At 49.5% G+C, this 21,983-nt stretch overlaps 1 long non-coding RNA gene across 1 annotated transcript; it reads right to left on the bottom strand.

Annotated features, from left to right (window-relative positions):
* Positions 1 to 10,672: 10,672 nt before the first annotated feature.
* On the bottom strand, positions 10,673 to 15,794 carry LOC132678463 (uncharacterized). Its single transcript, XR_009609612.3, has 3 exons — positions 15,063 to 15,794; positions 14,046 to 14,729; positions 10,673 to 13,017 (listed from the first exon to the last, which is right to left on the bottom strand). It is a non-coding gene; the product is annotated as an uncharacterized LOC132678463 (long non-coding RNA).
* Positions 15,795 to 21,983: the final 6,189 nt, after the last annotated feature.

Raw genomic sequence — 21,983 nt, 5'->3', positions numbered from 1 at the left:
GTCTCTCTGTCTCTCTGTCTCTCTGTCAAAAATAAATAAACTTTAAAAATAAATAAATAGGTCAAAATGTATTCAGCACCACTCCCAGTGATTGTGTTAAGGTCTTCTGGGATGAATCTTGTCTAGGATTGGGCTCCCTAGAGCCAGAGTCTGAGATGGAAAGACTCACACCCAGGATTTATTGAGGGGTGTCCTCCAGAGGAGGGGAGTGAGGGAAGCGGGATGGGGCAGGAGAAGGAGGAAAGCAGGGATGTGGTCTCAGCTGGAGTCCGCTTTGGCCTGATCAGCTCTAGAACCAGCTCTGGACCAGCTCTGGAACAGGAATCGTTCCACAGTGTTGCCCCACCTGGAGGCACGGGGCTGGTCTTCTGTGGTCCCATTTCAGACTTGGCCAAGGTCCGGGTACAGGGGCTGCATAGCCTCCCTGGCAACTCCCACTTAGCCGGGCCCAGTTCTCCAGAGAAGGGGAACAGCTGAGAGGTGTTAGCAGCCCACCCTCCCAGCGGCTGGGGGAGAGGGACGAAGGCCTGCAAAGGAAATCTGGGTGGAGGCACCCACAGGATTCACTGCACACCCTACCTGGCCCCTGAGTCCCATCCCAGCAATGACGAGATGAGCGGGTGAAGCTCAGACCTGCTTGTCGAACCTCAAACTCCTACCCCACTTGTGCGCTGACCTCCGGGCCTTTGCCTGTCTCAGCTGAGGGCTGGCTGGCTGGCCTTGCCCCCCGGATGTCCTGCACTTGTGCTAGGGAGGGGCTGTGGGCTCTGTCACACTGGCACTCCCCCACGAAGTGTGAAGTGCCTGCCTTCACCTCTGCGTTCAAGGGTTGTTGGCGTTCAACGCTTGCGTATAAGGGAAGTCCCACAGGCTCAGAGCAACTATAAATCATATGTAAATGGGTAAGTGTGGCTACATTCCAGTAAAACTCTATGAACACGGGAATGTTAATTTCGTAGAAATTTCACGTCGCGAATTCTTTTTCTTTTTTTTTTTCATCTGTTAAAAATGCAAAAATTATTCTCAGCTCCCAGGTTGTAAGGAATCTCTACACTCGACGTGGGGCTGGAAACTGCAATCCTGAGATTAAGAGTCACGTCGTCTGCTGACTAAGCCAGCCAAGCGCCCCAATCCTACAATACCATCTTTAAACAAATTTTTTTTGGGCGCCTGGGTGGCTCAGTCGGTTAACCGCCTGACTTCGGCCCAGGTCACGATCCCACACTTCATGGGTTCAAGCCTCACGTCGGGCTCTGTGCGGACAGCTCAGAGCCTGGAGCCTGTTTCGGATTCTGTGTCTGCCTCTCTCTCTGCCCCTCCCTCACTCTGTCTCACTGTCTCCCCAAAATAAATAAACATTAAAAAAATTTTAAAAAATTTTCTTTGTTGTTGTTTAATATTTATTTTTGACAGAGAAAGACAGAGAAAGAGAGAGCGAGCAGGGGAGGGGAAGAGAGAGACACACACAGAATCTGAAGTGGGCTCTAGCCTCTGAGCGGCCGGCACGATGCAGGGCTTGAACTCATGAACTGTAGGATCGTGACCTGAGCCGAAGTCAGACACTTAACCAGCTGAGCCACCCAGGCGCCCCTCCTACGATATAATCTTAAAGTTTGGCGAAGCTTTATGCAGCATGTTTAGAAGCTCTGTGTCCTTTTCTGTCTACCTGGTAGATTACAAGGAACCCAGCGTGTTGAGCCACACCAAGGGTGGGCAGCACATCTCTTTCAGGTGTGCGTGACCCTGAGCATCACCCTCGAGCCTGCTTGCTCAGCAAGCAGCGCAGGCCAACAGAGGCAGAAGCTGGCAGCCAGACACACTGGCACGATGGTATAATGATGCAGCAAATTAGTTCTCAAACCCGTGCACAGAGTCCTCTCGGGCCACAGTGGAGAATTCCCCTCCACTCCGGGGCATCTGACTTTACCTAATTACCACCTTTTGCAAGGGGGCAATTTTTTACATATTGTCTCTTATTTTTAAAAATTTATGCAAAATTTGCTTGCTACACCACAGACTTTCATAAAATGCAATTATTTAACTTTGTCATCAAAGAGTAAAAGCTATTTTTCCTCTGGGGACACCAGCAAGCACCATGGGGTACGTGTGCCCAGCCCCTGGCGTGGGAGCCCAGGAGTGTGGCCCGCATGGGTTATGAAGTCAGACAGACGTGGGTGGGGACTGGAACCAACATTCTGCAAAAGTCACTTAATCTTGGCGAACCCCAGTTGTCTCCTCTGTGAAACAGGATTGACAAGAATATCTACAAGACTAAAATGAGCCTTCTCCATCGGCATAGGGTAAGCGATGCTGGGCATCCAATTTAAAGGGGAAAAGGTTTTAAAATGTGTTCTCTCCCTCTCTTTTTTATTTCTTACATGTAATTAATTTACTTATGGAAGGCACAGGGGTTTGTATTCTGTTTTGCTTGGGGTATAAAGTACATGCAAGAGATCACACGTAGACAATCCCTTTTGACAAATGCATCCAACATAACCCAGACCCTACGAAGATTCAGAACAGTTCCATCACCTCAAAAAGTGCCCTCGTGTCTCTAACCTTAACCATACCACCACATGTGCATCCAATGCACACACACACACACACACACACACACACACACACACACAGAGGAACCACTGTTTCCCATCTGTTTGCCATTGGTTGTTTTTCCCTTTTCTAGAATTTCATATAAATGTATCATGCCGTGGACTCTTCTGTGTATGTGTACTTTCGCTCAGCACATCTGTGAGATTCAACTATGTTTCTACCCGTTTCACTAGTGTTGTTTCTTTTTATTGTTGAGCAGTATTCCATCCTACCGGAATGGCTGGACCAGTCTCCAGGTGATGGACACAGGAGCTATTTCTGGTTCTGAGTGACTTTGTTAAAGCCGCCACGAAAATATATGTATGGGACATATGTTTTCCTTTCTCTTGGGTAAATACCTGAGAGTGGAATTGGAAGTCGTATTTATGTTTATAAGAATTTCATTTTTTCCAAAGTTTCTGTGTCATTTTTTAAGGTGATTTATTTATTATTTATTTTGAGAGAAAGAGACAGAGAGAATCCCAAGCAGGTTCCGCACTGTCAGCACAGAGGCGCTTAACCGACTGAGCCTCCAAGTGCCCCAATTTTTGTATCTTTTTACACTATCATTAGCAATATATGAGTTTGCGTTTTTCCACCATTTGGTGTTGCCAGATGCCAGATAACCATTTGGTGTTATTTTTAGCTGTTCTAATGGATGTATAGCACTTTCTCATCATGGTTTTAATTTGCATTTCTTGGATGACTAATTAGATTGAGCAGTTCTTCATGCGATTACGGGGCATTCATAGATCTTCCTTTGTGAAGATTCTGGGCCAGTCTTTAGAAATAGCTTTGCCTTGGGGCACCTGGGTGGCTCAGTGGGTTAAGCGTCTGACTTCGGCTCAGGTCATGATCTCACAGCTTGTGAGTTCGAGCCCCGCCTCGGGCTGTGTGCTGACAGCTCAGAGCCTGGAGCCTGCTTTGGATTCTGTGTCACCACCCTCCCTCTCTTCCTCTACCCCCCACTTGTGCTCTGTCTCTCCGTCTCTTTCTAAAATAAATAAGCGCTAAAAAAAAAAAAATTTTTTTTTTTTTTTAAGAATGAGAGAAATAGCTTTGCCTTCCCCTCGCGTTTGAATCCAATCCCAGGGTCTGACATTTTCTCAAGGCAGAGTACCAGGCAAAGCTCAGGTTGGCTCTATGGCCACTAAGCTTGGAGTATCTCTGCAGTACGAGATACCTGCTGGGAGCTTCACGGCCATCCAGTGGGAATTTGATCTGACCTACAAAATGTAGGGAACCTGGACCTCCCCCAAAGAATAACGTTAAAACTAAGCACGGGGCTCGGGACACTGGGATGGTAAGAAACATCTGGAAACTGAAGTGTCAAAAAAAATTTAGAAGTTCAGCCCCAAAGAAAGGAATCTCAAAATCGTCCCTCTGACTCTCTAGGTCAATGATCAAGTGATGCGGTACGAGAAAAGTGCCGGAAGGGAAAAGTGCCGTAGGGACCCGTAGAAGGTATTGCCACATATAAACCTCTCCTGAAAATGGGCCTCTTTGGCTCACATTTGAAATAAGGGAAGCCTCCTCTTGGTCACTGATAGCATCCTGATACCTGGTGGGGACACATGGTGGAAGGTGGGGCTATGGGAGAGGGGCAGCAGGTGCACAAGAGGGCCAACTGTAATCGCTTCCCCTCCCCCACGGAAGGAGGACGGGCTTCGCCCCAGAACTTGGCTAGTGGGAGACTCTGGGGAAGGGCCCGGCGGCTGCCTTACACCCTTCCCCCCGCAACATGCACCACTAGCCCTCATCCCACGGCACCTGCTAGGCCAGGCGCCCAGGCTCCCATCTAGCCTCAGGAGAAGCCTCTGAGGAAGTTACTAGTGTTGCCTGGATTTACACCTAAGGAACCCAAGGCCCAGAGTAGTTAAGTCACTTGCCCAAGTCCTCCAGTTGCCAGATGTAGCAAATGAACATACAGGGTGCCCAGCTGAATTTGAATTTCAGATAGACAGCAAATAATTTTTTAGCATAAGTATATCCCAGTCGATATATGGGGCATACTTGCAGTGAAATAATTATTTGTTGTTTATCTGAAATTCAAATTGAACTGGGCGCCCTGTATTTTATCTGACAAGCCCACATTTAACTGCTGTGCCAAATAATTAAAATTAAGGGTAGTAATAACTGCCATGGGTTGAGAACTAAGGAAGTGAGTCCTCTCCCTCCCCAACGATAGCCAGCCTCACCTCCCACCCTGTGATGATGAGGAAGGAGAGGCTCTGAGACTTTACGTCCCTTCCTCAAGGGTACTCAGCTGGCGAGAAACAGAACCAGGACTAAGGCCAAGTGTGTGGCTCCAAAACTCACGGGGGGACAACAGGATGTAACCTCCCTGGATGTAGTAAGAATCCCAGAATTTTGCCATCTTGGTGCCCCAGAGATGTACCCACAGCAAGCTCTCCAGAATGCTCTGGTGGCTCGAATTACAGGCAAGAATCATGTACTCCTGTGGTTTCCTTCCAGGCCCCTTCCAGCCCAGGCTCCGGAGAATATTGTGTGGAACCCCTCTGTGGCCCATATGACCTTCGGGGTTTAAAAGACTATTGGCTCTTGAATTCTTTTCTTTTTAAACTTTAAGTATTTATTTATTTTTTAATGTTTTTTTATTTTTGAGAGACAAAGAGTCAAGAGGCAGAGTGTGAGCAGGGGAGGGGCAGAGAGAGATGGAGACACAGAATCCGAAGCAGGCTCCAAGCTGTGAGCTGTCAGCACAGAGCCTGACCCGGGGCTCGAACTCGTGAAGCTGTGAGATCATGACCTGAGCAGAAACCAAGAGTCTGACGCTTAATCGACTGAGCCTCCCGGGCGCACGGAGTGGGGTTTATTATTGCTGGTGTTTGAAAATAACCCAAAGCGGTCGTCCCTGACCTTTCGAAAGCACCCTCTCTCCTGCTGCCTGGAGTCTGTCTGGCTCACTCTGGGGGCACTGGGGATGACACGGTCATAAAAGATGAGTTTGTCCTCCGCCTAGCAGAGTGCTACAGAATCCCGCTCCCCGGTGACAGCCTCACCCACCCACCCGACAGGCACAAATTTGTACCCGCAGGTACGAATACAGCAGGGCAGGGACCCAGGGTTCCTCTTGCTGTCCCCAGCACTGACAAGGGGTTGTAGCTTTCAGAGAGGAGAGCGGAGCAGACCCTCCTTTCCTGACCGAGATGCAGACAATGGGCCGCTGGGATTCCGGCTCCTTCTTGCCCCGTGGGCAAGCCAGCTCCCAAGTTCAGTGTAGGCACCACCGTGAGTGAGTGAGAGTGGGAAGGAAACCTTCTCCTGTTTCCACCATTTCCCTCTTCTCTTGTCTCCTCCCGGGTCTGAATGGTGCAGGAAAAAAAGAATGCTAAACCTATTCCCTGGCTCTCCCCGCAGGAGAATCATTCCTTTTGTTACTTTGTTATGATTCCAAGAGACTCCCAAAGAGTCTTGGGGGCTAGAGGCAGCTGTGGGGCTTGGATGGAGTCCTTTACCGCGCAGACCCAGGGCAGAACAAAAAAGATTCAGCCTTGACATTTCACAGATGGAAACAAATTTCTGCACAGTCATGGCTGGGCTCAGAGAGAAAGCATGTTCATTCAGGCACAGGATGAAAACTCTCTCCGATCCTGGTACTAGCAGGGGCCAGCAGTACCCGCCCACGGGAGACCAAGGCTGGTATCACCTGACCCCTGGCCTTAGACTAGCATCCCACACCCTGGGAGCCTCGGTTTCCTTGTCTATAAAATGGGAGACATCGAACACCCGCTCGTAGGGCCTCTGGCACCTAGCCGTCCCCACAGCACACAGTGTATCTGTAGCCCCTTCTGGTTTATCAGCCACGTTGCATTTTGTGGAGAAAGGGGCCATGATTGGACCTCTGATATGTACTCTTATTGTTTTTTACGTTTATTTATTTTGAGAGAGTGAGAGCACAAGCAGGGGAGGGGCAGGGAGAGAGGCAGAGAGAGAATCCCAAACAGGCTCCGCGCTGTCAGCACAGAGCCCAATGCGGGGCTCGAACTTACGAACCATGAGATCATGACCTGAGCCCAAACCAAGGGTCGGACGCGTAACCGACTGAGCCACCCAGGCGCCCCCTGATGTGTACTATTATTAACAGCGATTGTTTATTGAGATGTTACGAGTGCCCCACTCTGTTCTGAGAACATAAAAATATCCAAGTAGAAGATTTTGGCGGTCCCCCCCACCCGCAGCACTTCTCCATGCGTGTTGGCCCAACTTCCAAATGCTGTCATTTCTGAGTCTATCTTAGGACACTCTCAGGCTGCTGGAGCCCAGTGTGTCCATGCAGCGGATGAGCCGGAGGCGCTGAGGAATTAAGGTTCCCCAGGAGTAGCTCTAAGCAGAGACGGCTGGGACTTGTTGCAGACAAACGCCCAGCTCCTTCCAGGCCACGTCATGCTGAGAAGGACTGAGCGCCCGGTGCCCCAGTGGCAGCGCACACGAGCTGGATACGCCACTCCTGCTCTCTCCTCAAGCGGTATTTACTGAGATTCCCTCCCAAATATACTCCTTACATCTGAGTCTCTTGGGATCTGCTTTGGGAAGCCCAAACTCAGTTAACGCATCATCCCATTGACTCTTTACAAAGAACCCAGGGAGGAAGATCCTTTGGTTTCCCTTTACAGGTAAGAAGTTGAGGTTTAGAGACATTTAGTAACTTGTCTTGGGTCCCACGGTGGTGACGCTGGGGCTTGAATTCTAGCATCTGGCTCCAGTGCCCCCAGCCAAGCCCTAAATCACAGCAAACCAGCACCTGAGCCCAAGGTGGTGGTTTGCCTGGGAAGTCTGGGGCTGCAGAGGGTAAATGTCCAGCCCCCAAGGCCCCCCAACCCCTTTAGCCCCCACCTCCCTGACACCAGCTGTGCAAAAGTGAAGGGGAGGAGAGAGAGCTCCCAACGCGTAGAGCACCCACCACCAGGGGGCGCCCTGCCCAGTAGTCTAGCACCCGGAGAATCCAGATGCCAGAGGTGGTGATGAGATCTCACCAACGTGTCCCCCTTCTGCCTTTGCACAGAAGGCAGGACCTGAAGCAGGTTTCTCAGAACTCCCAGGGCTTCTGAGCTGTTTGAGAAGAGCGTGCACTTGCCCACGCATGTATACACACACACACACACACACACACACACACACACAGCTGTTAGCACTGGAGGGCAGAGTGCGTTTCTCTCTGAAGCTATCAGGATGGGTCAGTGTTCTAGGCACCCTTTCTGTGGTCACGCGGGCCAGCACCAAACCCCATCTCCATCCAACCCCCTGCACGGTGGGACACAGGCACCCCCACCCCGCTTCCTCCTTCCCCTTGGCCTGTGGTGGACCTGGAGGGTGGGCAGCACAGTGATTTCGGCCGAGCCGCCCCCCTTCCAACCTCTGGTCTCACCTGTTTGCTGGGAGGAGCAGCGGGGAAGCATGGGGAGCCCGTTCACCATTGTCTGAGATGGTTCCAGCCCCCGAGGAAGTGACCATCCGTGACTTACAGGGACCCCCACCCCTGTTTCCCTGCTGTTCAAGTTCCAGCACCCGGCTGATGTGCCAAGGGAAATGAGCCTGGCTTTATTTTTTACTTAATTAGCTGTACAAACCAACTCAAATCCCTCAAACCAACAGAGCCTGGTATTTTTTCAAACGTATTTTAACATTTAAAAACGTATCACTGGCTGTCTTAGGTCAGGCTCCCCGAACAGACGTTGGGATGAGCTTAGCGTGTAAGTGGTTTATGAAGGATGTGCCCTCAGGGAAGCCCCTGCCAGGGTGCCATCTCAGGCAGAATCCCGTGGAGGGTGGCTTCAGGGTGGTCCCATCGTGGGCAGTCCAAGTGGCCCCTCGGAACCCCCTCCCACAGCCCACCCTCAGTGCACCTACACGAGACCCGTGCCTTCTCACACCCCACAAGTCACTGGTTCAGGGTCACCCCAGAGGGGTGTGAATTCTCAGGCAATACCTCCCCTAATAGCCCAAGACTAGGTGTCCAAAGAAGAGGCATAGGGATTGGCTGTTGGAAGTGGCAATAGGGACACACACACACACACACACACCCCAGTAAAAGGGGACCGGAGGAATCTGGGCCGAGTATCAACATTGTCCTGTGAACCTGTCTTATTCCATAAAGGATTCAAGATGGCTTAACAAAATTATGGACAATACAAAGAAATGAAAATGATGAATTGTTGGAATTGAGGCAAACGAGAAAAAAGGGTCAACAGTAAATATATCCAGAAGGAAACTTAGTATATTAAGGTATTTCTAGATAAAGATTGCAACACAGGGCACCTGGGTGGCTCAGTTGGTGACGCATTTGACTGCGGCTCAGGTCATGATCTCATGGTTCATGAGTTTGAGCCCCGAGGTGGGCTCTGTGCCGACAGCTCAGAGCCCGCTTGGGATCCTCTGTCTCCCTCTCTCTCTGCCCCTCCCCCACTCGCACATGCTCTCTTTCTCTCTCAAAAATAAATAAACATTTTTTAAAAATTGCAGTTTTGGCACTGAGCTTCCCAGCAGCCAAAGCAAAGAGGGAAAATTAACTGAATGCAAAGTTTAAGATGCCTAAGGGTTTAGACCCTCTTGCTGGCCCCAAGATTAAGACTTTTCTAAATATCAAGTCCCTACATATAAAAGAGTCTGGATAAGAGCTGTCCAGTGGAAATATAATCCACACCACAAGTGTGATTTTAAGTTTCTAGGGGCGCCTGAGTGGCTCAGTCAGCTAAGCGTCCAAATTCGGCTCAGGTCACGATCTCACGCTTTGTGAGTTCAAGCCCTGCGACAGGCTCTGTGCTGACAGCTCAGAGCCTGGAGCCTGCTTCAGATTCTGTGTCTCCCTCTGTCTATGCCTCTACCCTGCTTGCGCTCTGTCTCTCTGTCTCTGTCCCTGTCCCTGTCTCTGTCTCTGTCTCTCTCAAAAATAAACATTAACAAAAAATAAAAAAATAAAAATAATTATATACAAAGTATTTACTAATTGGGTAGCTTATATTCTTTTTTTTCATATTGAGTCTTTCAAATGCAGTGTATATTCTATACTTTGGCACATCCCAGTTTGAATGCTAAATTTTCTTTGGAAATATGGATCGGTATTTAGTTACGGTTCACAAAATTGGTTTAAAAAACAGATTCGCATACTGGGGTTGTTCCAAACACACCTAAAAGCTTTTCAATAACTGAATCAAATATCAATTTTTAGGGGCTCCTGGCTGGTTCAGTCAGTAGAGCATGGGACTCCTAATCTCAGGACTGTGAACTCTTAGTCCCAAGTCGGGCGTAGAGATTGCTTAGGGGTTGTGAGTTCGAGCCCCACGTTGGGTGTAGAGATTGCATAAAAATAAAATCTTTTAAAAAATCCATTTTTAAGTTAACTAAAAGTGAAAAAATAAATTTAAAATTCCATTCCTTAGTCACACTAGCTCAATAGCCACGTGTGACTAGTGGCTGCCATATTGGACAATGGAGGTATGAAGAGCCAATGATAGTATGTTCCAGCTTTTCTGGAACAGTCCTGATTCCAAATATTTTTCCCTCTGTCCCTTAAGGATGCCTGGCCTTGTCAAGCTGGATCGAGATTTTTCGTTACCATATGTGAGTGATACAGGTGATATCTGGAACCCTGGCATGGACCGCCCTTCACCAGAACCTTCAGGAGTAACTCTCCCCTCAGCCTGCTCTGTGTCTTTATTCCCCTGGCTCCAAGGAAGATGGCAATGCCTTCTCCTATTCTGTGTGGGACCCACACACGACAATGAGGCCTACAGCGCTGTTCTAGAAGGCAATTTGGCATTACATTACAGAAGCCTTGAATATCTTCGTAACCATCGACCACGGAGGCTCCCTTCTATGAGTTTAACCCAAGAAACCAGAAAGGTACGCTGAGATTCATGAGCAAGCATTGTTCAAAGGGAGATGAGTTTAGTGAAAACCAAATTGAGTTCAATGTAAATGCTCAACAGTCAAGGAAACGGGTTAACTAAATGATGGCACATCCATCCTGGCAGATGTTATGCAGCCATTAAAATTATGAAATGATATTAGGATAAAAAACAAGAATGTCAATATTATATGTCAAATAGTCAATGAGAATGAGAGGCTGTAGTTTCAGTATGACAGATTTTTTAAAATTTTTTTACCATTTATTTATTTATTAGAGACAGTACGAGACAGAGCATGAGCAGGGGAGGGGCAGAGAGAGAGGGGGACACAGAATCCGATGCAGGCTCTAGGCTCTGAGCTTTCAGCATAGAGCTCGACGCAGGGCTCAAACTCACGACCTGTTAGATCATGACCGGAGCCCGAATCGGTCGCCCAACAGACTGAGCCACCCAGGCGCTCCCAGTGTGACAGATTTTTATCTAAATCAGGCCAGCAACACCCCCTACCAACCACCCTTCCCCTGGACAATTGTAAAACAGGATCATAACAGGTCAGGCTACGGAGTGAAAAATACCAGAGCAAGTGTCATTCTGGGGGCAAAGACAAGGTTTACAATAAATCAAACCATAATGGAGCTGTCCGCATCAATAATCTGCAAAGTCCCTGACCCGTTGTCCTTTGTCCCATCGCAGTCACCCAGCTTTGTAGGCTGAGGGAAGGAAAGTTGTGCCCCTGGGGAGAGATAAACACGGGAAGAAGAAGATGATGATGAAGAGAGGCTATAAATCCATGGTCTTGGCACCTTTGTTAAGAGTGTGAGTACAAGCACCGTTCCATACAGAAATCCTTGTCAAATTGTGGTCATGTTCTGTCCCCATTTTAAGGCACTTAAAAGCACATGAGCTCATTTGATGTATTGGAGATTTGTCATCAAATGTCTAGGGAAGTGTAATTGGTCATACTTCAATGTTTAAGCATTGGGGGAAATCAAATTTGTTAATTTCTTACATTTCCATTTCAGTGGTAATGACTACTGCGGACATTTAGAATTGCTCATGGTTTGAAGATAATAAAGTAACAAAGTAGTGGGTATTCCTTCCCACAAGCAAAAGTGCGCCTCATGCGTTAAAGAATCCCGTCCACATACAAGATGTACAAATGTGCAGTCACAATAACACACACACACAACACACATAGAAACCGACAGGAAGGAAATGGTAGCAGTGGTTATCTATATTCTGTGAGATGACGGGGGTTGACATTTATTTTCTTCTTCTTTACAGTGTTGTTCCCCAAACTCTCTAAAATAGGACCCTGTCACCATTATAACTGGAAAAAAATGACCCGTTATCTTATCTTACTAAAGAAGTCATGAGTATCTTGTGGAGGTGGAGTTTGCCCAAGTGCACGTAATGTGACTGCCAACAAAATCCCAGTCAGCTCCAGAGGCCCCATATCACCGCAGGCAAAAGACTCTTGTTCTTGCCATTATGGTATCTCAGAGTCTCCTGGTGTAAAATCATCTCCTTTTGGATAATTACTTCATCTTTGGGTTTCTCCATAACTACAAAGTTTTTCCTTTCGCCATTCCAAGATGGCGACTTCTCGCAAGGGAAACTTCCTTATTTTCAGATCTTCTGACTCAGTTATATGATGCTTGCAGGTTGGAGGCTCTGGCCGGCTGCCGTGGTCTTACCTGGTTCTCCCTGAGGCTCTTGCTTCCCCGAGGCCTGATCCCCATTTGATCCCCAGTTTGAGAAGTCCATCCTTCAGCTTTGGTCACTCTGCCATTTGCCATGGTGACAACCTAGTGAACTCACCAGGTAGCACCCCAGCTACTTTTTGGGTCTTCCTGTGGCACACAGGAACTTCTGGACCTCCTCCACATTTCGTGCTGGACCGTATGTCATGAACCAGGGATTCTAATCTCACACCTAGCATTCCAAGCACCTCTCTCAACCATTTCTACTCCATGACTTGGGCGCCATGATGGATTCAATGTCAGGCTGACCCCAGGGCTCCTCTGAAAGAGAAGACTCCTTAGGCTACACTCAGGGACTGGGGGGCACAAGCCCTGATGTTCTCAGAGTGCTTAAAACTACTGGGTGTTTCTACCTTCCCTTCCCTACTGGGGTTTGATCCCAATGGGTAGAGTGGGGGGGAACCAGCACACTCAGAACTTGACCCAGCTTGCCTTTTCTCGCCCTATTTCTCATTTCTTTCCCCAAGTCACAAGATACCTGTTCTTCTTCCTGTGAGGTAGAAGTTCCCTTTTGTCCTATCTGCATTCTGCCTTCCTCTATGATTCACCAAACGATCACCCAACTTTTCTGAGCTTTGATCTTTTGATGTGTGAAAACTCCAGCCTTGGGAGTTTTAAGAAAACCCTTTCTCTCTCTGAAAAGTCTGACTTGCAAGACCAGCGTCTTGCTATGAGATTTTAAGACTGCTTCCAAACTCAGAGCAGAGAAATGGCCTCTTTGATTCACACTGTAGCCACCTTCCTCTGCCTTGGAGAGTCTTGCCTCTGCCTCCTGGCCCATGCTGACTGGCACAAGCCTGTAAGAAGGGAAAGAACAGATTATGGAGAAATGAATATATAGTAGGTGATGTTCAAAACATTACCCACTGCATTATTTAAAAACAGAAATAGGGGCACCTGGGTGGCTCAGTTGGTTAAGCGGCCGACTTCGGCTCAGGTCGTGATCTCACGGTCCGTGAATTCGAGCCCCGCGTCGGGCTCTGTGCTGACGGCTCGGAGCATGGAGCCTGTTTCCGATTCTGTGTCTCCCTCTCTCTGACCCTCCCCCGTTCATGCTCTGTCTCTCTCTGTCTCAAAAATAAATAAAGGTTAAAAAAAAATTAAAAAAAAAAACAAAAAAACAAAAAAAACCACAGAAATACAGGGGCACCTGGGAGGCTCAGTCGGTTAAGCGTCCGACTTCGGCTCGGGTCATGATCTAATGGGTCGTGAGTTCGAGCCCCGCGTCGGGCTCTGTGCTGACAGCTCGGAGCCTGGAGCCTGCTTCGGATTCTGTGTCTCCCTCTCTCTCTCTGCCCCTCCCCTGCTCATGCTCTGTCTCCCTCTCAAAAATAAATAAACATTAAAAAAATTTTTAAATAAAAATAGAAATACAAACACAAACCAACAATAAATATCACTCTGTACCTATCAAATAAGGAAAAGTGTTAAAATCTTCATATCTAACGCCAGTGAGAATGTGCTGCATCGCATTTGGTGAGAGCATAAATCTGTGAAAGCGGTTTGGGATCTAATTTAGCAATCCATAGCCCTCCAAGTTGAACGGATACCCTTTGCAGGAGTGGATATTCCTGGGAGTAGGCCCTCACCCATTTTCAGGGGGAATACTCGTGTGCTAAGTCGTTTCCTACCACCCCATGCACCTGCTGAGTGGACAGGCGTGTAACCAGAGCCTTCAAAACACTTGGGGTTGCAGAGGGAGTATACAGGAGACATAAACCCGCCCACCCCTCCCATGAGAATGGCAGTGGGCACCTTGTGCCCAGCAGAGCCTTGTCTTTTAAGGCTGTCCTTGCGGGGACTTGGGGGACCTGGGAAGCCTTACCTGTCTCTGGAGGCAGGCAGAGTTGCCTCCTGCTTTCTAGAACCATTTCCACGTGTTCCCATAACCATCATCACTCCAGAGACGTGACTTCCTCCACTGATGTCTGTTGCATGTTTCCACTGGGCACATCACGTCCTGTGGTGCCACATCCTCGTGGCTTCTTGACACGGCCTTCCCGAAAAGACTCTCGCAGGGGCTCTTGGAAAGACTGCGCTTCTGCGAATAGTCAGGTCATCAAGATCCACAGCTGTAACCATGGGGAAATATTGCAAACTAGATCTGCCTCTGCAATCAAAACGGTTTAATCTACATTCCCACCACCAATGCCTGAATTTTTGTCAGCCCCATATTCCCAGAAACGCTTCATCATCACCATAAGATAAAGCAGCACCTAAGATGATAAATCCTGGGTCGGTGAGTAGATTTCCTGGTATTTCTATGTCACGTTCATTTGAGCTGTTCATTGAGCAAACGCATATTCATTGAACACCAGCTGGATTCCCTGTCTTAACATTTGTGGATCGGGGAACTCGGGCTGAGGCTGAGCCTGGCTTAACCCCTGACCTGGATGGTCAGAAGGGAAGTGGGCAAAGAGGTGGCCCAACCCGACTCACTCTGTTAAATCCTGAACAAATGCTTCTGCATTCCTGGAGCCAGATGTCTGAATTCACCTTTGGAGGAAGTCTGCTTTTTTGGGGGGAAAAAACACTAATGGATGTATGAGTCAGGACTTTTTTGATTGTTGAGGGCATAAACCTGTTTCAAACCAGCCTGGGCCAAAAGGGGGATTTTCTGGATTAAGTAATTCAGGCCCAGGAGGTGGGACCTGCCAGGCCTCTGGGGAAACGGGAGCTAAGACTCATGACTCTCTCCCTCTGTCCCTCTGTTCCTTACCCCTGCTGTTCTCAGCCCCTTGGCTTCCCCCAGAAGGACGGAACCAAGTTCACAGCCATCGTCCTCCTCATCCTGGCTCCCCCCACACCTGCCCATTCCAGAAGACATCCAGGGAATGCCTACCTTCAAGTCTCTGTGAGGCATAGAGAAGGGGGAAGCAGGCCCAGCGGTAACAGTAGGTGAGGGCAGAGGTGAGGTGGGGGCAAATGGAGAGCATGTCTAGGTCTCACAGGCTCCACAGGACCCCCAGGAAGTGAGATGAGGATCAGGGCTGCCATGGACCGTTGTGTAGGTTATGCACTGCATGACTCTAGGGACACCACATGCTGGTGGGGCTGAACCCATCTCTCCGGAAGAAATTCCAGGGTGTTGCCCATGCTGAGAAAACAGACTACAGGTGACACAAGCCACAGACACTTGAGCAGGGATGCGGTACCAAGAGCCAATACCCAAAGATGGGTCAGATGAGCTGTCCCTCAACCCAGACCAGTGGGAGCCTGCAGAGAAGGACAACCCTACAGAACCCTCCTCAACTGCTCTCATATCAAGAGGAAAAACACTAGGGAAGATGCCTTCCTGAGGACAAAGGACTTTATTTGGGAGCGTGTGCTCTACATTGGCTGAAGGACATAGTGTATACAAAGCTTTTGGTAAAGTTTTTATTCAAGGATCAGAAAAGGACATAAATCATAGGTGCCCAATTTGGTGCATTTTCATCATAAAGAAAACACACCCATGTAATCAGCACCCAGATCAAGAATCAGGACTTACCCGCACCCAGTGTCTCCCTAATTCCCCTTGCAGACTTTACCCCCAAGTCAGTTGTACACATTTTTGTATGTAGGATATGAATGTGTGATATGATATGATATGATATGATATGATTGATATGATATGATATGATATGATATGATATGATATGATGATATGATGATATGATGATATGATATATGATAGCTTCAAACCGCATAGACTGGTTCTGCCCAGTTTTGAACTTTATACCACAGAAGGTGTACTTGGTATTCTTTCGTGATTGGCTCCCCTGGCCCACCATCACGTTCGTGGGAGGTGCCCATCGCGTGTGTGGGATCTCACCTGGTGCGGGAGGCATCACGGCTCCTGCGTTCCCATTGCCCATGTGGTGTCTTCCAGTGAAGCGAGTGTGCCTGTCCCGGTCAGCTCAGGCTGCTGTAACAAAATACCACAGACCAGGGTTGGGGGGTGGGGAGGGGAGGGGCTTAAACCAGAGCCATCTATTCTGGAGGCTGGATGACAGAGATCAAGGTGCCAGCACGGCCCGTTTCTCCTGAGGCCAGCTTGCAAGATGGCCACCTTCTCGCCCCGTCCTCACAGCCTTTTCTCTGTGCGCCCACACGTCTGCATCTCTGTGTGTCCAGATTTCCTCTCACCAGGACACCAGGCAGACTGGCACGGGGTCCATGCCACCCGTCTCTTTTCATTGGAACCGTCTCTTTAAAGGTCCTCTCTTTAAGTACAATCACATTCTGAGTTACTAGAGTTAGAACCTTCCATACAGGAATTGGGGGCGGGAGTGGGGGGCACGGATCAGCCCCCAATAGTGTCACTGTAACCGCTAAAGGCATGTGGGCAGTTTTTGGTTTCCAGCGATTACAAACAGGGCTACTATGATCATTCTTGTACATTTATTTCCCCAAACATAGGCACCCATGATGGTTCACCGTATGCCTAGGAGTGGCATTTCTGGGGCAAACGGTCTGCGCACGTTCAGCTACAGCAAACAGTGACAAATAGTGCTGCTGAGCTATCGAACTTCGCCCTCCCGCGGGCAAGGCAGGAGACACGCTGATGTTCCAGATTCTCTCCAACACTCGGGATTGTCGCCTTTTGCCTTAGCCATTCCGGTGGATGTAGGCTGCTATGTCCTTAGAGTTCTCCGTCGAGCCTTGAATGGGGCTGAACTGCGTTCCCTCCAAATGCACACGTCCCTTGACGTTCAGCGTGACGGTATTTGGAGAGAGGGCCCATAAGGAGGTCACTGAGGTTGGTTACATGAGGTCATCAGGATGGGGCCTGGTTGCAATGGCATTCGTGCGTCCTTAGAAGAAGAGACACCAGAGAGGGCCCCTCTCCCTCTCCCTCTCTCCCCCTCTGCACAGCAGAGGGACACAGCAACAAGATCGCCATCTACAAGCCAGGAAAAGAGCTGGCACCAGAAACCAAATCAGCTGGCGCCCTGATCTTGTATTTCCCAGCCTCGAGAACCGCGACAAATAAGTTCCTATTGTTTAAGCCACCCAGTCTGCTATGGCAGCCGGAGCTAAGACCAGCCCCCCTTTGTGTACTTACTGAATATTTGAATATTCTCTTTTGTCAGGTGCCCGTTCAAGCCATTTGTCTATTTTCTATCGTGCTGTCAATTTTATCTGTTGACGTATGTGAGTTCTTTATGTACTTTGAATCCTCTGTTGGATATATGTATTACAAATATCCTCCCTTAGCCCATGACTTCTTTTTCACACCGCAAAGGGCGTCTTTTAATGACCCAAAGTTCTCCGTTTTAGTGCCGTCCAATTTATGCAATTTCCCCCTTCTGGTTAGTGCTTTCTGTGTTATATTTAAGCAACCCTTCCCTATTCCAGAGGCTGTTAGTTTTAAAGGCAATTTTAAGTGAAAAGAAATGAAGCTTCAAAGCAGAATGAATCATTTCGAGAGAAAATTCGCAGTCACATTTGTATGTACATCTGAGTTGTAATGTGAAATTTCGAACTCCACAACATCTATTTTAGACTTTAATTAGATTCTGAAAATGAGGTTCACTGGGTAGGCACTTTTTAAAAATTCATCATGGAATATCAGGGTTGGAAGAATGCTAGAGGTCTTGCCTTGCCTCGCTTTGATTCCGGTCAACAAATACCCAGTGAGCACCGCTCTGGGCCCAGCTCGCCGCTGGGAATTAGGAATGTGAGCAGGAGGGGAGTGGCTGTGTCTGCAGGGCGTGGGGCCCGGCAGAAATCATCAGGGTGTCGATGCCCAGGGGGAGCTTCGGGGTCCCAGGTACCACATAGCCCCAGAGGAGAAAGGCATCTCTGCCTGAGAAGGGATGCAGAGGGCATTTTTCTCCAGGGACAGGGAGTAAGATGATCTCTGGGGTGTGTTCATAAAGGGCTGGAATTGAGCAGGGCACCTGGAGTCCGCCCTCCAAGGCTTCCGTGTGCCTCGCCGACCGAGACTCCACAGCAAAACTGCCAGACGTCCCTTCCTGAGCCTGTGATGGCAGCAGGTGACCGGCTAGGAAATCTGCGATCCTGGATCCAAAAACCAAAGCCAGGATGCTGGGTGGATTACGTCCCTGACTCGTGGCCTAGATCTGCTCTTTGGGAGAGGAGGTGGATGTTCAACTCCCCAGGGGAAGACCCCCCCCTTGCAGAAAAGTTGGTTTGGAAAGCCCAAACATAAGAAGACGACTCTGGAAAGGAATCTTCCTTTGCTGAATCCCCCAGAGAGATAATTACCTGGCCCTTATTATAACCATGTTTTGACTATAAACACCTTGCTTCTTTAATGCACACCTGGCAAAAGAAATAAGTTCGAGACTGTCTGCACAATGAAATAAAGATGCTTGGCGGGTGAATGAAGAGGAACCAGGAAGAGAACAGACCTGATTAAGCACCAATTGGATCCAAGGCTCTCCCAAATACTTTATTCGTATCATCTCCTTTTTTCAAGTTTATTTATTTTTGAGAAAGAGGGCGGGCACAAGCCGGGGAAGGGCAGAGAGAGGGAGAGAGAGAATCCCAAGCACGCTCCATGCTGTCAGCGCAGAGCCCGATGCGGGTTCGAACCCACGAACCGTGAGATCGTGACCTGAGCCGAAATCAAGAGTCGGACGCTTAACGGATTGGGCCACCCAGGCGACCCCATGTTATCTCGTTTTATCAGAACACAGAGGCAGGTACAACGTTTACCCCTTCGCAGTTTCCATGAGCAAACAGAGATGCAGAGAGGTTAAGTGACTTCCCCAAAGTCACAAGGCTCGGGGGTGACAGAGCCAGAATCCATGCTGGGGTCTGAGTCCCGCCTTCTCTGGCTGCCATTACAAGGAAGTAAAGGGCATGTGGGGTCTTGTAATTTCACTGCCACCTAAAAAAAAACATAAACACCAGCAGGGAGGAGAGGGTGGCAGCATAGCGTCACCTTAGGGGACCTAAGTGATTCCATGAACAGGTCTCTCCTGGCCAGAAGCACCTTGCTTGCCCATGAATCCACTTTTCTTAACAGCTGTATGGGAACACCCTTGTCCCTCTGCTGTCCTGCCTCTGAAGGTTCCCATCCCGGCCTTCCCTTTTGCATCATTCTCCAGGCTTCTAAACAGGACCTATTTTCTGTTGATAATATAAGAACATTTATTGTAATTATAATAATGATTATTATTAAAGGCTCCGATTCTAGGCCTGTTGCATATTATTATCCTTAACCGGGCTGCGTGACAACTGGCACTGATTCCCTTACAGGCGACCTGGGACAGTCCTGACATGCCTGCGGGCTTGGAAAACATAGCCTGTGAGCCTTTGCTGGTCTCCAAGTCGTTTTTATCTCCCTGGGTTCGCCCCCAGCTTTCCACCCTCCCTGTCCTCCTCCCCGTCTGCTCAGCCCCCGTGTAATTAAGTATCGCACTGGTGTGTGCAACGCTCAGATCAAAGAACGCAGGATGTTCCCATCAGCCAAGTGTCCCCGGGGCCACCCTGCATCCCCGTCAGCGTTCTGATGGATTTCTGCACTGCCTTCCTTCTTGAGAACTGTTAGCTCAACCCCTTTTTGGGAAAGGCTCACCCAGCAGGAAAGCTGGAGAGCTGGAGAGGTTTTCCGTCTGAGGTGCTGCATATTAAACAGGCTTCAGGAAGAAATGAGCCCCGGGGGAGGAGCGGAGATTCAAGCAGGTAGGAAAGGTGGCTGAATGCTGATCAGGAAGGAGCATAGTCACCGACTGAGGCTGTCTTAAAAGAGGCCTTGGAGGAAGGCTCAGAAGAAGATTTCGCCCCGCACGGAAGACGCGGTGGTGGCTGTGTTTTCCAAAGATGGCTGCAACAACGTCTCCCGCCCCTGCCCGTCCCCCACGTGCTTCTAGAATCTTGTCCCCCGCCGCCATCTAGAGGTGGGGTCTAATTCCCCTTCCCTGGACGGGAGGTGAGCTTCTGTGACTGGTTCAGTGAACGGTGTGCTTCCTTGAGGTGATGCTACGTGAGACTTCCCAGGCTGGGCCGTAAGAGATGATCCACATTCTACCATGTTCCACCTGCCGTCCTCGCTGCGAAGCCTCCAACCAACTCCCAGCGTTTTGACTGCCCTGAGACCACCATGCTGTGAGGAAGCCGAAACTAGACGACAGGGAGAGGCCGCATGAAGGGACGGAGGTGGTCGGCCAGCCACCCGTGGCTTCAGCCCTGGCGCACCGAGTTCCAGCCACTGTCCCACAGCCACCACGTAAGAGACGAGGCGTGGCGTCCCGTGGGGGTGTCCTCCGGGCCTGCTAACATGCTGCGACTTCTCCCCTCCCCTCTCCACTTCTGGGGGGCCTCCCCACTGCCACCGCCCCATATCAGACACCAAGGTGCAGGCCACCGGCGGGCCATCAGTGGTTTGGAGCAGAGGCCAGCCAGGGCCCTTTCCCCCCTGGCCCCGAGACAGTTGTGTTTGGATCCAAGGCCTCAAATACTCCCCCTTGAACAGCTTCAGTCTCCAATCCCTTTCCCTCTCCCGGGTCAAAGAACAAGTTCCCTAGCATCTCTCCCAACGTCCTGTGTCTCCTCCAGCCCATCCCCCAAACAAAACTCAACCCTCCCCCCGCTCCGGACAGATCCGAGCTCCCACGTATCCAAGAGATGCTGGGTGGGAGCAGACTGTCTTTTTGAGCCTCCAGGCCCTGCACAGCCGCCAACGCTCTCTCTTAACCAGACCCGTCTCGACCAATGGCATCGACTCCACGGTGTCCATCAGACCTCGAGGAACCAGAAACTGAGAAAAGCACTGTTCAAATTGCATTCAGTGAAACGAGCGTGACGGAATGGAGACACAAAGGCTGGCGGCTTCCTGTTCCGGGAAGCTTAACCTGGTTGGTGCTCTGGAAGCACTGTGGCAAGTTTCATTCGAGACTCGCGCGGACACCCGCGCCATGGCCGGAACGTAGAACAACAGGGTTATTTCTGGGGGGCCCGGGTGGCTCAGCCGATTAAGCGTCCGACTCTTAATCTCAGCTCAGGTCATGATCTCACGGTTTGTGAGATCGAGCCCCACGTCAGGCTCTGTGCTGTCAGAGTGGAGCCTGCTTGGGATCTCTCCCTCTGCCCCTCTCTCTGCCCTTCCCCTGTGCGTGCCCCCTCTCCCTCAAAACAAATGAATAAACATTAAAAAAAAAAAAACCACAATGGGTTATCTGCAATACCGCTTGGTTTTAAAATGCGTGTTAGGGGCGCCTGGGTGGCTCAGTCGGTTGAGCGTCTGACTTCAGCTCAGGTCATGATCTCGCTGTCCGTAAGTTCGAGCCCCGCGTCGGGCTCTGTGCTGACCGCTCAGAGCCTGGAGCCTGTTTCGGATTCTGTGTCTCCCTCTCTCTCTGACCCTCCCCCGTTCATGCTCTGTCTCTCTCTGTCTCAAAAATAAATAAACGTTAAAAAAAAAAAATTAAAAAAAAATAAAATGCGTGTTAAAGGAGGCCATGCAGACAGAGATGACTCCCAGCCATGGACTGGTGGTTGGCTACTGACTGTTTATCCGAGTCAAGGTCTACTTGACGGGGGTCACATACATTAGTAGAAAGGTATCTCCTTTCTTTCAGGGCAGCAGGGATCCGAGGCGACCGCTGTAACTAGACCAGACATTTTGATACCCACGCAGGACAGAATCTGAGCCGAAATCTGCACCTGTTTCCCACTCGGAGTGTCTAGACAAGACGCTAAAGATGACGACACTATTTCTTTGAGACCTTAAGAAAGTTAAAGACATGGTAAAGAAGTGCAAAGCGAAGAGAGCTTTAAAGAGCCCGAGACAAGGAAGGACACGTTCAGT

Source organism: Panthera onca, chromosome A2 (genome assembly GCF_046562875.1).
Source record: "Panthera onca isolate mPanOnc1 chromosome A2, mPanOnc1 haplotype 2, whole genome shotgun sequence".
Classification (NCBI taxonomy): Eukaryota; Metazoa; Chordata; class Mammalia; order Carnivora; family Felidae; genus Panthera; species Panthera onca.
The sequence above is the reverse complement of the archived record's forward strand: the minus strand, read 5'-3'. Positions and strand labels throughout refer to the sequence as shown.